Below are 12,841 nucleotides of genomic sequence, written 5' to 3'. Positions count from 1 at the left end.
TGTTAGTGGGTATATCATTTAACATGCTAATGTGTTACAGTGAACTTATAATGAGGCTCAAGGTCTCCTGGAAGTGGAAAATGCTGCCATCTTGGACCTAGTTGGTTCTAAGCAGTTTTTGTCATGTCCTATGGCCATGTCATTCTTTTAAAGGTTCTGCCTTGCCCCTTTCCCTCCTGTTTCACTTTCACGTGACAGAAGAAAACTGAGGCCCTGAGAGGCTGAGAGACTTGTCCAAAATCACAGAGGATGTTGGTGGCAGATTCCTTCCTCTTAGACCAGAGCTCTGTCATGGGGGATTTTATTTTTCATTCCTTTCTCTTTTCCTTTCTTTAAAAAATGTTCTTTGTATAGAGTGGGTGGGGCTTCCCAAGTGGCTCAAGTGATGAAGAATTTGCCTGCCAATGCAGGAGATGTGGGTTTGATCCCTGGATCAGAAAGATCCCTTGGAGAAGGAAATAGCAACCCATTCCAGTATTTGTGCCTGAAAATCCCATGGACCGAGGAGCCTGGCAGGCTACAGTCCATCGGGTCACAAAAGAGTCGGACATGACTTAGTGACTGAGCATGCACACAGAAGGGGTGAACACTTCCCACCCATTGCACCCATTAACTCCTCATGAGTGAGGCAGGCATTGCAATTAACCTTATCTGGCAGATGAGAAGCTGAGACTCAGAGGTGGGGGGTATCTTTCCCAAGGTCACAAAGTCAGCAAGTAGCAATGTCAGGATTCTTACCCAGGTCATTTCACCTTCCAATCCTGTATCAGGCCCCCAGTCCCTCTTTTCCTATCACTGGCTGACAGACCAGTTAGATTGGTGGAGGCTGTTTTGATCCCCGAGAAGTCAGTGGGTGGAGGTGGGGTGCAGGCAGGGAGGTGGAGTTAGTTAGGCTGATCCAGGAAGCTCTCTTGGGCCTCCTCTAACCTCAGAGGAAGTGAAGCACCTGTCCATCCAGGTGCTTCTGGTGCCTTGACCACAGCAGCACTTTGGCTCCAGGGTCTGAGTGAATTAACCTTGTCTGGTGGATGTCTTTGCCAGAGTTCCTACGCCCACTGAGAGATCAGCTGTCCCGCTGCCTGCAAGGCCCCAGCACTGCTGACTCACAGTTGCCTGATTCCTAGTCTCCATCCACGCAGTTGCCAGACCTTCCTCACGGGACCCCCTCACTGCAGTTCACGAAGCTTGTACAGTGTGGTAGGCAACCACCAACACTGTCAGCATTCCCACTTGAGAGTTTTCAAAGTGCTTTTCTCATGAAACCTTTCATATTCTCTTCTGTGGGATTCATATCATTGCTATCCCCATTTTCCAGTGAGGAAGACTGAACTCTGATGTTAAAGATATATTAAAACACCCAGGACCACAGGGCTGCAAAACTGATGGGTGGAGTTGAGGCTCATGGTGTGGTCTTTATTCTCCCCTAGATGTACCAGGGTTGCACAGTAGCTGTTGTTTTGTGACTATGTGATCCTTAATCTAATTTTTGGAGCTGAGAAAAATGGTGCTCAGAGGGGTCAGGGCTGGCTCTGGGTCTCATAGCTGGTGGGCAGACTTGGGTCTGTGTGAGCCACACAGTATGTGTGTATTGAATTGTGTGCCCCCCAAATCCACATGTTGAAGTGCGAGCCCACAGTACCTCAGATGTGACCTTATTTGAGACCAAGGTTGCTGCAGATGTAATCAGTTAAATTAAAATGAGGTCATACCGGATAGGGAGCCTGTAATCTATTATAACTGATGGCCTTCTAAAAAGGGGGAGTTTGGACACAGACATGCACACAGGAACAACGCCATGAGATATTAAAAGCAGAAATGGGGATGATGCTCCCAAGACCTGAGGAATGCCAAAGATTGTCAGCAGACCACCAGAAGCTGGGAGAGAGGCAGCTTAGACTCTCTCAGTGTTAGGGAAGAACCGATCCTGCTTGTCATGGTCCTCTGAGAATGCGTTGAAAAAGAATTTCCAGGCACAAAGTATTTCAGAAAGGAGCAGAGATAATGTAGGCTCTGCAAATACGGTGAGTGGGCCGGGGAGAGCAGACACTTTTTGTGGGCTAGCAGCCAGTTTTTATAGCTTTAAGACAAAGAAAATTCCTGCTGGAAGGGTGGCATTAGGTGATTGGTTAGGACACTATAGGGTGAGTACCAGGGTGGGCATTTTTGCCTAATAGGGGTCAGGGAGCTGGCCAGTAAGAAGGAGGGGGCTTTTAGGCAGCAGTTGCAGTGGGGTTCCGTCAGTTCTGGTGGTGACTTTGGTTCTGGGCTCCATGTCTGTGGCCTTGGTAGAAGGCCTCACACCTGTGACTTTGGTATAGTGCTCCACGCTGCCAACACCTATATTTCAGACTTCTAGCTTCTTCTAGTTTCCAGAACTATTAGACAATGAATTTCTGTTGTTTAAGCCACCCAGAAGCCTAAGAAATGAGTATGCAAGGCCATATTCTTAATGACTCCAGAACATTGGCTCTCCCGTTTTCCGGAAGCTTAAGTTTTATAGTTCAGAGGATTTTACGTCTAAGTTCCAAATGAAAGGAATGACAACAAAGCCCTGAGTGCCACTGTGACAGCTAAGAGGTAAGAGAGGACAATTTCTGCCAGGGGTGCTGGTGGCTGTGCTGTAGAAGCGAAATGCAACCATGCAGTCTCGGTCCGTGTGATGCCTGCCACCGTGTAGGCAGGCAGCTCCTCTCCCCCTTGCTCCAGAGAGCCTGGGTTTTGGAATGTTGGTTTGATGGAGCGTCTGATGCTTGAGGGGCCCAGGAAGGCTGCAGAGATGAAGTACTGGACTGAGAGCTAGGAAACCATTCTGCCACTCATCCTGCTGTGTGACCTTAGAAAAGTGTCCTGCCCTCTCTGGGCCTCAGTGAAAAACTTTGAGTAGGTGATGTTTAAGGGCCCTGAGAAACTCTGTCTCTGATCTAAAGTGGAAACAAAGGAAATCTTGTCATTTACAGAAATCAAAGAACTCAGGAGCATTCCTTTGTGGTTTGGTTTCATGTGTATTGATGAACGAGGCTGGCTGTCCTGTTATTCAGCATGCCAACCACAACTCTTTCTTCTCTTGACTTGCAGAGATCTCATTTCAGGATAATGATGTTAGTGGTGATGATGACAATGAATGAACACTATGTACTTGTAGGGGAAAAAGAACTTAAAATATACATTTGGGGCTCACTCCCAAGATTCTTGCCTTGGTCTTTTTAAATGGACTTTTGCTGAGATCATGGGCACGTCCCTGTTCCTCTCTGCTTTCCCCATCTATGAAGCAAGAATGTTGGCTTAGGTCTGTTTTCAAACTGTGGTCCATGGACCACAGCATCAGCATCATCTGGGAGCTTGCTCTCCATGCAACTTCTCAGACCCCATTCCTGATCTACTAATCAGAAACTCTGAGGAGGGGACCCTGGTGATCTGTTTTAACGAGTCCTCTGTACGAGTTTTTGGCACCCTAAAGTCTGAAAACCACTGGACTAGACTGCCCCTTTGGTCTCCTGGCCCTGACTACCTTAGTTTGTGTTTAAATCCTCCGATGAGAGGGGCCTTCTTTGGGATTCTCAGAGAGAGGGGTGAGAAGTGAAGAAGGGGCCCTTCCTTGACTTCCCCTCCTTCTGAAAGTTTTAATGTCTCCTTTCCACCCCTCCTTTCTCTGTTGTCCTCTGATGACAGGAGCTTATTAAGATGGGGGATTTTCCACAGGCCTATTTCAGAGGTCCTAGGGAGGAGTTTTAATTGCCAGACTTCACACCGAGGGTGTTAACATTTATTAAAGTCAGCTCCTCTGATTGCCTTTTAACAAGGCGGCGACTGTGTATAGGAGATAACACTGGGCACAGCCTGGTGGGGCCTCAGCGGAGGCTTAAAATAATCAGGTCCAGGGAAAATAGGAAGGCAGCCTGGTGCAACGGTGACAAGCCTCGGCTCTCTGCCCAGCTGGAGGCGGAGGGGTTTGGGCTGCTATGGGAGCAAGGTGGCCGTGGGGCAGGGGAGAGGGGGATGGAGAGGCCAGTGCTGGTCTATCCTTCTGGGAATAGAACTGTGGCAGGGCTGTGGTCCAGGGCTGAATCTGGGTTGCATTTGTTGGTTGAGATTCGATACTTTTGAGAGGAGGAGGGATGGGAGCATCCCCGTTGGGTAGTGGAGAATGGGAAACACAGCCAAGGCCCTGGATCTAATCTGGGTTTGCCACAACCGCCTAGAGCTTTGGTTCTAGGCCATTCCTCTCGGGCCTGCTGTTGGCTTGCATGGCATAGCAGTGATTCAAATGGCATTCAACTGGTTCTAGGGGCCCAGCTTCCCAGTCCCTGGGTTGAGGCCTAGTGGAACTGAGGAAGAGACCTGGATGCTAGGAAAGATTGAAGGTGAAAGGAGAAGAGGGCAGCAGAGGATGAGTTGGTTAGATAGCATCACCGACTCAGTGGACATGAATTTGAGCAAACTCTGGGAGATAGTGAAGGACAGGGAAGCCTGGTGTGCTGCAGTCCATGGGGTCACAAAGAGTCGGACGTGACTCAGCAACTGAACGACAACAAGAACTGAGGAGTTCTCGCTTCTCTAGGTGTGCTGAGGAGCTGAACAGTCTCTCCCTTCCTTCCTTTCTCCTGGAGGGGCTCTGATTTCATCCAGTTTATGCCAGGAAGTTGGAAAAGACATTCTCACAGAGTGAAAAGAAAAACAACATTGTCGCAACCCTCTCCTTGCTGGTGGCTATTGCTCTGAACTGAATCCCACCTGCTCTTTCTCAGGGCTCCCCCTTTTGGTGGAAGGTGGGTCCAGCCCGCAAGCATCCCTTCTCTCTTGGCCCCATCCCAGCATCCCGTCTGTCAATACTTGCTGCTGATTCTCTTTCCCAGAGCCTGCAGAGTCTGTCCTCTTGTCTCCTCCGTCACAGCTTAGGTCTGGACCCACAATGGAGGCTCTGAACTAGCAGGTCTCTCTCCTGTCCTGTCCTCTCAAATCCCATCTCATCCGACCAGAGTGATGCTGCCTCACGTTCTTCCCTTCAGTGCCTTTCTCTTGCCCACCAAGTTGAAGTGTCCATGATTCCAGGGTCTGGGACCCTTCACCAGCAGCATTCCACAGCCTTACCATTTGCTGCTCGCCCCCTCTGCTCTGTCAGATCAAACACCTCTGGTTCCATTAGGACCTTTCAGGGTCAGCTCACATGTCACTTCCTCTTTGGAGTCTTCCCTGCCTCCCTGGGCAGAGTGTATAATTTCCTGGTCTGCCTGTGACTCTAGTAAACCTTCTATCCCTCAAGATTGCATTTGTTTGCATAACTGACTTCCCCAGAAGTCTGTGAATTCCTCACAGCTACAGAAAGCATAGACAATTCAACATTGTATCCATGATGTATAGCAGGTACTTCATCAGGACTCTGAATTCAGCACGGATGCTCAAAAAATCTTTTTCCTCCACTCCCCACTACTGTTTTCGACTTGATGGACATGAGTTTGAGTGAACTCTGGGAGTTGGTGATGGACAGGGAGGCCTAGTGTGGTGTGATTCATGGGGTCACAGAGTCGGACACGACTGAGCGACTGAATTGAACTGAGGCTGCCATGCTGCCGTGTTGGTAAATGTTATGAACAGCTGGTGGGCCCTGAAGGGCTGAATCTTGTTTGACTTTTCTCCTTAATTGCTGTGTTATCTTGGATTGGTCCCTTGACTTCTCTGGACTTCAGTCACTCTGTCAGTACATTTGATAACTTGGTGTCTCTGGCTCACAAGGATTGAGCCCCAGTGGCAAGTTCTCCATGTATCTCCCAGCTACAAATCATTATTTATCCAGTTGTTGAACATATAACAGGCGCTGTGCACAGGCTAAACTTTTTTTTTTATCTACTTAGGCTTATCTAATTCTCCAAATAACCCAAGGAGGTAGATGTAGTTACCCTCATTTCCTGGGGGCTCAGAAACATGTGACTTACGTGAGGTCACACTGGTTGAGTCAGATTCTAGCCCATTTTGGGGGGAGATGAAGAAGAGAAGGATGTAACTACAAGGACAATATGCTCAAGGGAGAGCTGATGATGCAACTCACCACCCACTCACCACGTGGGTGCAGGGGCCCTGGCTCCCTCTCACCTCCCCTCATGCACTCTCTCCTTCCACTGTTTTCTGGCCCCATGCGTCCTCTTGCTGTTTCATGCACATGCCAAGCTTGTTGCTGCCTCAGGCCTTGACAGTTGCTGTTACCTCTACACGAATGCTTTTCCGGCTACCCTTAATGGCTACTCCCTCATGACCCAGCTCAAATGTTGCCTCCTAGAAAAGGCCTTTCCTGATAACCCCATTTAAATTATTTCCCTCCCTCCTCAAGCCCCACCCATAACTCATTGTTCTGTTACTTTCCTCAGTTCAGTTCAGTTCAGTCACTCAGTCGTGTCCGACTCTTTGCAACCCCATGAATCGCAGCACGCCAGGCCTCCCTGTCCATCACCAACTCCCAGAGTTCACTCAGACTCACGTTCATCGAGTCAGTGATGCCATCCAGCCATCTCATCCTCTGTCGTCCCCTTCTCCTCCTGCCCCCAATCCCTCCCAGCATCAGAGTCTTTGCCAATGAGTCAACTCTTCACATGAGGTGGCCAAAGCACTGGAGTTTCAGCTTTAGCATCATTCCTACCAAAGAACACCCAGGGCTGATCTCCTTTAGAATGGACTGGTTGGATCTCCTTGCAGTCCAAGGGACTCTCAAGAGTCTTCTCCAACACCACAGTTCAAAAGCATCAATTCTTCAGTGCTCAGCCTTCTTCACAGTCTAACTCTTAAATCCATACATGACCACAGGAAAAACCATAGCCTTGACTAGACGAACCTTTGTTGGCAAAGTAATGTCTCTGCTTTTGAATATGCTATCTAGGTTGGTCATAACTTTCCTTCCAAGGAGTAAGCATCTTTTAATTTCATGGCTGCAGTCACCATCTGCAGTGATTTTGGAGCCTGAAAAAATAAAGTCTGACACTGTTTCCACTGTTTCCCCATCTATTTGCCATGAAGTGATGGGACCAGATGCCATGATCTTCGTTTTCTGAATGTTGAGCTTTAAGCCAACCTTTTCACTCTGCACTTTCACTTTCATCAAGAGGCTTTTGAGTTCCTCTTCACTTTCTGCCATAAGGGTGGTGTCATCTGCATATCTGAGGTTATTGATATTTCTCCTGGCAATCTTGATTCCAGCTTGTGCTTCTTCCAGCCCAGCATTTCTCATGATTTACTCTGCATAGAAGTTAAATAAGCAGCACTCTGTACTTATTCTCTTCACCTTTTTAAAAAGTGTCCTAGATTCCCTCCTCCATCAAATGTAGGAACACTGAGGGCTGGGGCTTTACATGTTTTCCTCATAGCAGTATCCTCACCCAGTGCCTGACAAATGATGATGATAAAAAATACTTGAGTGAATCACAAAATGACTGAAGGATGGCCAGCCCTCCTTGACTTGCTCTCTTCCTATCTGGGCAACACTCACACTCATTGAATAACCTTGGCCAGTTTTCTGGACCTCTTTGGGCCTCAGTGTTTCCACCAGGAGAATGAGGGATTTGGAAGAGAGCAGGGATTAGCAAATGCTCTTAAAGAGTCAGAGAGTAATTATTTTAGGCTTGTGAACCACATGGTCTCTGTTGCAACTTCTCAACTCTGCCATTCTCATGCACAGCAGCCCTAGACAGCTTGTAAACCAAAGGATATAGTTGCATTCTAATAAAACTTTTTACAAGACCAGGAGGCCAGATTATGGGTCATAGTTTTCCAACACCTGGACTAGAAGGCCACTGAAGACCTTCAGACCTTGGATATTTTAAAATCTTTATTGGTCGTCTTCTAAGGAGCCCTGTTTGGCTTGGTTTCTTGGCCTCTGATGTCAAAAATCCCCATTCTGGTAGCAGGTATGTTTGGGACCCTAAAGAGATGCTAATGTGGAAAGGAATAATAGACCTGTGAGGTCTGCATGGCCTGCCAACAGGTTACAAAGTTTGAAGGCTTTCCTGAGATGGTTACAAACATTCCTCTAAAAATAGAGAAGATTTTGAAATTTGGGGACCGCCTTTGGAAGGTGTCTGGAGGATGCCTTTCCCAGGCTCTCTTCCTCCCTTTCCTGAAGACATATTTTACCTTCTCCACCCTTACTGGGCCCCTGGACATTGTGTGTGTGTAAGACCCCATCTCCCCTTAGAGGCACTGTTTTCCTACCCACAAGTGGGTGTTCTTTCTCCACTGCATTAAAAATCTCCTTGACAGAGAAGTTGATTTCTTCTTTTTCCCGACATAACATCTCATATTGTTTTGGGCACATAGAAGTGCTGAATAAACATTCAAATTTACATCCTAGGACCCCTTGCCCTCCCTTCCCATCACGCATCACTCAAGAGGCTTGTCCTGCTGTTATGATGGATCTCAGTGGCTTTTCTGTTTGTTGGATTCTGTTTTCTGTGTCGTCTGGGATCTGGGTTATCAGATACACATCGGTGTCATTTATAGTCAGGCCGTGTGGCTGCAACGGTCAGATGGATATCCTCTGATACTGCGGGAGTCAGAGAGGCAGGCTGTTGTGTGGGAGGAAGTTGAAGCCCTGGCTGGAAATGGAAATGAAATGTGGAATGAAAACATCCTGGATTTAAGATACAGCTCTGCCACTAACTCACTGAGGAAATTTAAACAAGCCACTTAACAAACCACTTAAGCAATCCAAAGCCTTGGTTTCTTAGTCTAAATGGGAGAGTAAAACTCTGGGGTTTTTTTTGTGTGTGTTTGTGAAAATGGAAGTGAAATGATTTATGTGAAGGCATTGATAAAGAGGAAAGGACCATACTAACATAATAAAAATTAATAACAAGCTACCATAACCAACTAGGACCTATTATATAGCACAGGGAACTATCCTCAATATTTTGTAATAACCTAGAAGGGAAAAGAATACACACACACACACATATATAAATGTGCATATAAACTGAATTGTCATGGTGTACACCTGAAATTAACATGGTATTGTAAATCAACTATACTTCAATTAAAAACAAAACAAAAAACAAGCCACTAACCTCTCTCACCTCCTAACTGGCCACCCTGTTTCCACCCTTGCCCACCGAGTCTGCTGTCCAAGTGGCATCTAAAGTGATCTGTAAATGAGAGTTGGATCTTAGATCTTGCTGCTCCTCTGTTAAATCCCCAAGGGCTCCCATCTTATTCAAAGCTCAAGTCCTGAAAATGACTGATAAGGCCCCTTCTCCCTTGGCTCTGTGGCATCTGACCTCATGTCCCATGCTTCTCCACTGTAGCCACAGTCTTCTTGTTCCTGCCTCAGGGTCCTTGCTCGTCTTGATACCTGGTATGTTCTTTCCCTAGAACGACATGAATCTCTGTGTCCCTTGCTAAGGTCACTTTTCTTTCTCAGTGAGGCCTTCCCAGGCCATTCTTTTAAAAATTCCATCCTATCCCTCTTGCCTGCTTTGATCTTTGCCTGCAGCACTTACTACAAGCTAACACAATATTTATATTACTTGTTCTGTCTCTGTCTGTTCCTATACAGAGTAGACACCTCATGAGGGCAGGGATTTTCATATTTACTTATTCACTGCTGTATTTCCAGGGTTAAGCACTTTGCTTGATACATAGTGGATGCTTAATAAATATTTGTCAAGTGAATAACAGAAGTGATAATTTCATCAGCCCAATGAGGCTGCCTTCTGGGACACACAACTCTATAGCATTCATTTTGATTGATATGAATTCATTCATTTTCTAGAGCTTGGTCCCAATTATTGCTAACTTTTTCCCACTGGGATCTATGGAAACAGAATACAGTAAGTCTTCTACATATAACCTTTAAGTTGTGGACTTTCAAAGCAGCGAATGGGCTACTACCATCACTGAATCATTTTTTCAAGAGGGTAGGTATATCGAATCCAGCAAGGAACCAGACCCTGTGTCATCAGCATCAGTTTAGTTCAGTTCAGTTCAGTTGCTCAATCGTGTCCGACTCTTTGCAACCCCATGAATTGTAGCATACCAGGCCTCCCTGTCCATCACCAATGACGTGAGTCAAATTGCAGCTCGCCCTCCATCTCCTATTGTTCACAGTCCCTTAGCTCTACCAGCTTCCACTTTCTTTCCCTCCTCCAATCAATAACTCTTCTTGCCTGTTCACTCGATGCCAGCTGTACTACTGTACTACTGTACTTTTCAAGGCATGGTGCTATAAGATTAAAAATGTTTGCTTTATTTTTTGTGTTTGTTTTTATGTGCTGTTTGTGGAAAGTATTATAAACCTATTACAGTACAGTGCTCTATAGCTGTTTGTGTTAGTTTGGTACCTAGGGTAACTTTGTTGGCCTTACCAACAAAATTGGACTTAACGAACATGCTCTCAGAATGGAACTCATTCATATGTAGGGGACTTACTGTATTAAAGTGATTAAGTCAGAAAGAGAAAAATATCATATATATATGTATGGAATCTAGAAAAATGGTACTGATGAACCTATTTGCAAGGAAGGAATGGAGACACAGATACAGAGAATGGACGTGTGCACTCAACAGGGAAAGGAGAGGGCGGGACGAATTGAGAGTAGTATTGACATTTGTATACCACCGTGTGTGAAACAGACAGCTAGTGGGGAGCTGCTGTGTACAGGGAGCCCAGCCTAGCTCCCTGTATATAAAGGGAGAGTTATGACTGATTCGTGTTGTTGTACGGTGGAAACCAACACAACATTGTAAAGCAATTATCCTCCAATTAAAAAATTTAAGAAAATGATTAAGTGGGTGGGTTTAGTAATCAGACAAAGGTCAAGACTGGTGTTTACTTCTCACTATGTATGTGAAAGTGAAGTAAAAGTGTTAGCTGTTCAGTCATATCCAACTCTTTGCAACCCCACGGGCTGTAGCCTGCTAGGCTCCTCTGTCCATGGAATTCACTAGGCAAGAATACTGGATGGGTTGCCATTCCCTTCTCTGGGGGAATCTTCCTGACCCAGGGATTGAACCAGGGTCTCCTGCGTTGAAGGCGGATTCTTTACTGCCTGAGCACCAGGGAAGCCCCACTATCTGTGTGAGGTTCAGCAAATAATCTACCTCTCAGAACCTGAATTTCTCAGCTGCAAAATGATCATTTCTACTTAGTAAGATTGTTGTGAGGATGAAATTGGGCTTATTATTTGTGAAAAGTGTTTAGACACATCTTTAGTCTATTGTATTATAAGTTGTTGGCTAACGGTTGGTAACTTTACATCAGTAATGCTATAATAATATCAGCATCCTCTAAGAGTGCATAGGAACAAGCGTAATTTTAACAGCCACTCTTTTTGTGTGAATTTGCTCAGAATTGTTCCAAATAAGTCTTTCGCCTCTGAATTTTCTGTCATTTCCTGCTATTTAAAAAAGTATGTTGTTTCCCCTTTTTGTCCTCCTGTACACCCTCCTCATTTTTACTTAACTCCAGGAAACCTGTGTTTTTATCCTTCTGTGCCACTCACGGGTCCTGGGTCTTGATTCCAGTTGCTTTGCCACCATAAGCCTCATCGGTGCAGTGGGGCTGAAATCTGCGCCCTGCCAGCCTCCCCGATGCACTGAGAGGACAATGGAGAAGATGAATGTGAACAGTAAAACACAGCAAGCCCGACAGGTAACAGGCCTGCTCCTCAGTTTTATAACCGCTTCCCAGCTACAGGAGTCGTGAATGCCCGGCCAAGCCTCTCTGTTCTTGCCCATCTGGGGGAATTAGATGCAGTGTATGCACAATGGGAACAGCTTGCTTTTTTTGTCTCTGATTTTGTGGGTTTATTATGATAGATGCCTCCCTGAAGCCAAGATTGAGTTTATCTTTGGAGAACTGTTTTCAAGAGTGTTGTATGGGGGATGACGTTCAGTTCAGCACAGTAATTTAATTTGAATTATTGATGTGACTTTAACCTGGCATTTTGGATCTGTTTAAGCCTCATGAAAGCTTGAAGATTTTTCAGCATTGTGAAGCCTCTAATTAACTATCTAGCCAGAGGTTTTCTGCATCCAGTAAACATAATGTAATTCTATTATGATAGTTTTCTGGAGAAGTCAACTGTATCCTTGGTGCTGAACTGGAAAATTCATCAGCCAGGAGACAGTGGTGGTGAACACAGGCCCAGAGATGGCAATTAGGGGCGGGGAGTCCAGCTGGTTCCCTTTCTCCTGGTTTCCTTTGTCTGTAGGGCCCTGCAGAGTTCAGAACTTCAGTCCTCTGTCCCATTAGATTTAAAATATTAGAATGGAAAACAAAATAACCCTGTTGGCAATTAGCTAGTTCCGGGATGGTGAATGGGTTTCTTTTCATGTTCTAGTAGGTGGTGTTTGCCTGAAATAAGCCCTTAAAGATTTTGAGTTCATACTGCTTTATTTAGCAATTTATTTTGTACTTACCATGCTCCAGGCACTTTGTAGGCCCCTCCATTTGGGTTAACTTAATTCTAGCAAGAATGTGATGAGGCAGGTACCATTAATAATCCGAAAACTGAACTACCTTGCTTCAGATCGCATAGCTTATAAGATGAAGATCTGGGACTCAAGCCCATAGCGTTGATTCCATTGAGCTCTAGTAGTATTGTGTTGTGCTTGGCCCCAAGTCTGACATGTGATGAAAACTGGTGAATCTGGCTTGGACATACACTGCTGCTGTTGTCAGTGGAAGTTGTGATAGATAACTGTGCATTTTCCAGCACAAGAGATAGTTAAGACACACACTCCCCCTTTGCTTGGCTACACTCTGCTCATCCTTTAGATCCAGCTTATAATTCACTCAAGAGGGGCTTTACCTGATCTATCCAGTCATCTTCCTGGTCCTGAACAGGTGCCCTCATTATGATCT

The 12,841-nt window shown here is 45.8% G+C and overlaps 1 long non-coding RNA gene across 16 annotated transcripts in view; it reads left to right on the top strand.

The window, feature by feature from the left end:
* Nucleotides 1–12,841, top strand: part of LOC147369719 (uncharacterized) — a 355,762-nt gene that overhangs the window by 20,337 nt on the left and 322,584 nt on the right. For 4 of the 16 annotated variants that reach the window (XR_015167807.1, XR_015167805.1, XR_015167806.1 and 1 more), the window contains exon 1: nucleotides 11,454–11,626. The exons of the other annotated variants lie outside the window; for them this stretch is intronic. This is a non-coding gene — a long non-coding RNA (uncharacterized LOC147369719). Of the gene's footprint in view, nucleotides 1–11,453; nucleotides 11,627–12,841 lie in introns of those variants that run through there. 16 annotated transcript variants of the gene reach the window in all.

This window comes from Bos grunniens, chromosome 7 (assembly GCF_055505025.1).
Source record: "Bos grunniens cultivar Pamir isolate PY7600 chromosome 7, Bosgru_T2T1.0, whole genome shotgun sequence".
Classification (NCBI taxonomy): Eukaryota; Metazoa; Chordata; class Mammalia; order Artiodactyla; family Bovidae; genus Bos; species Bos grunniens.
This window is presented reverse-complemented; position numbering and strand designations above follow the sequence as displayed.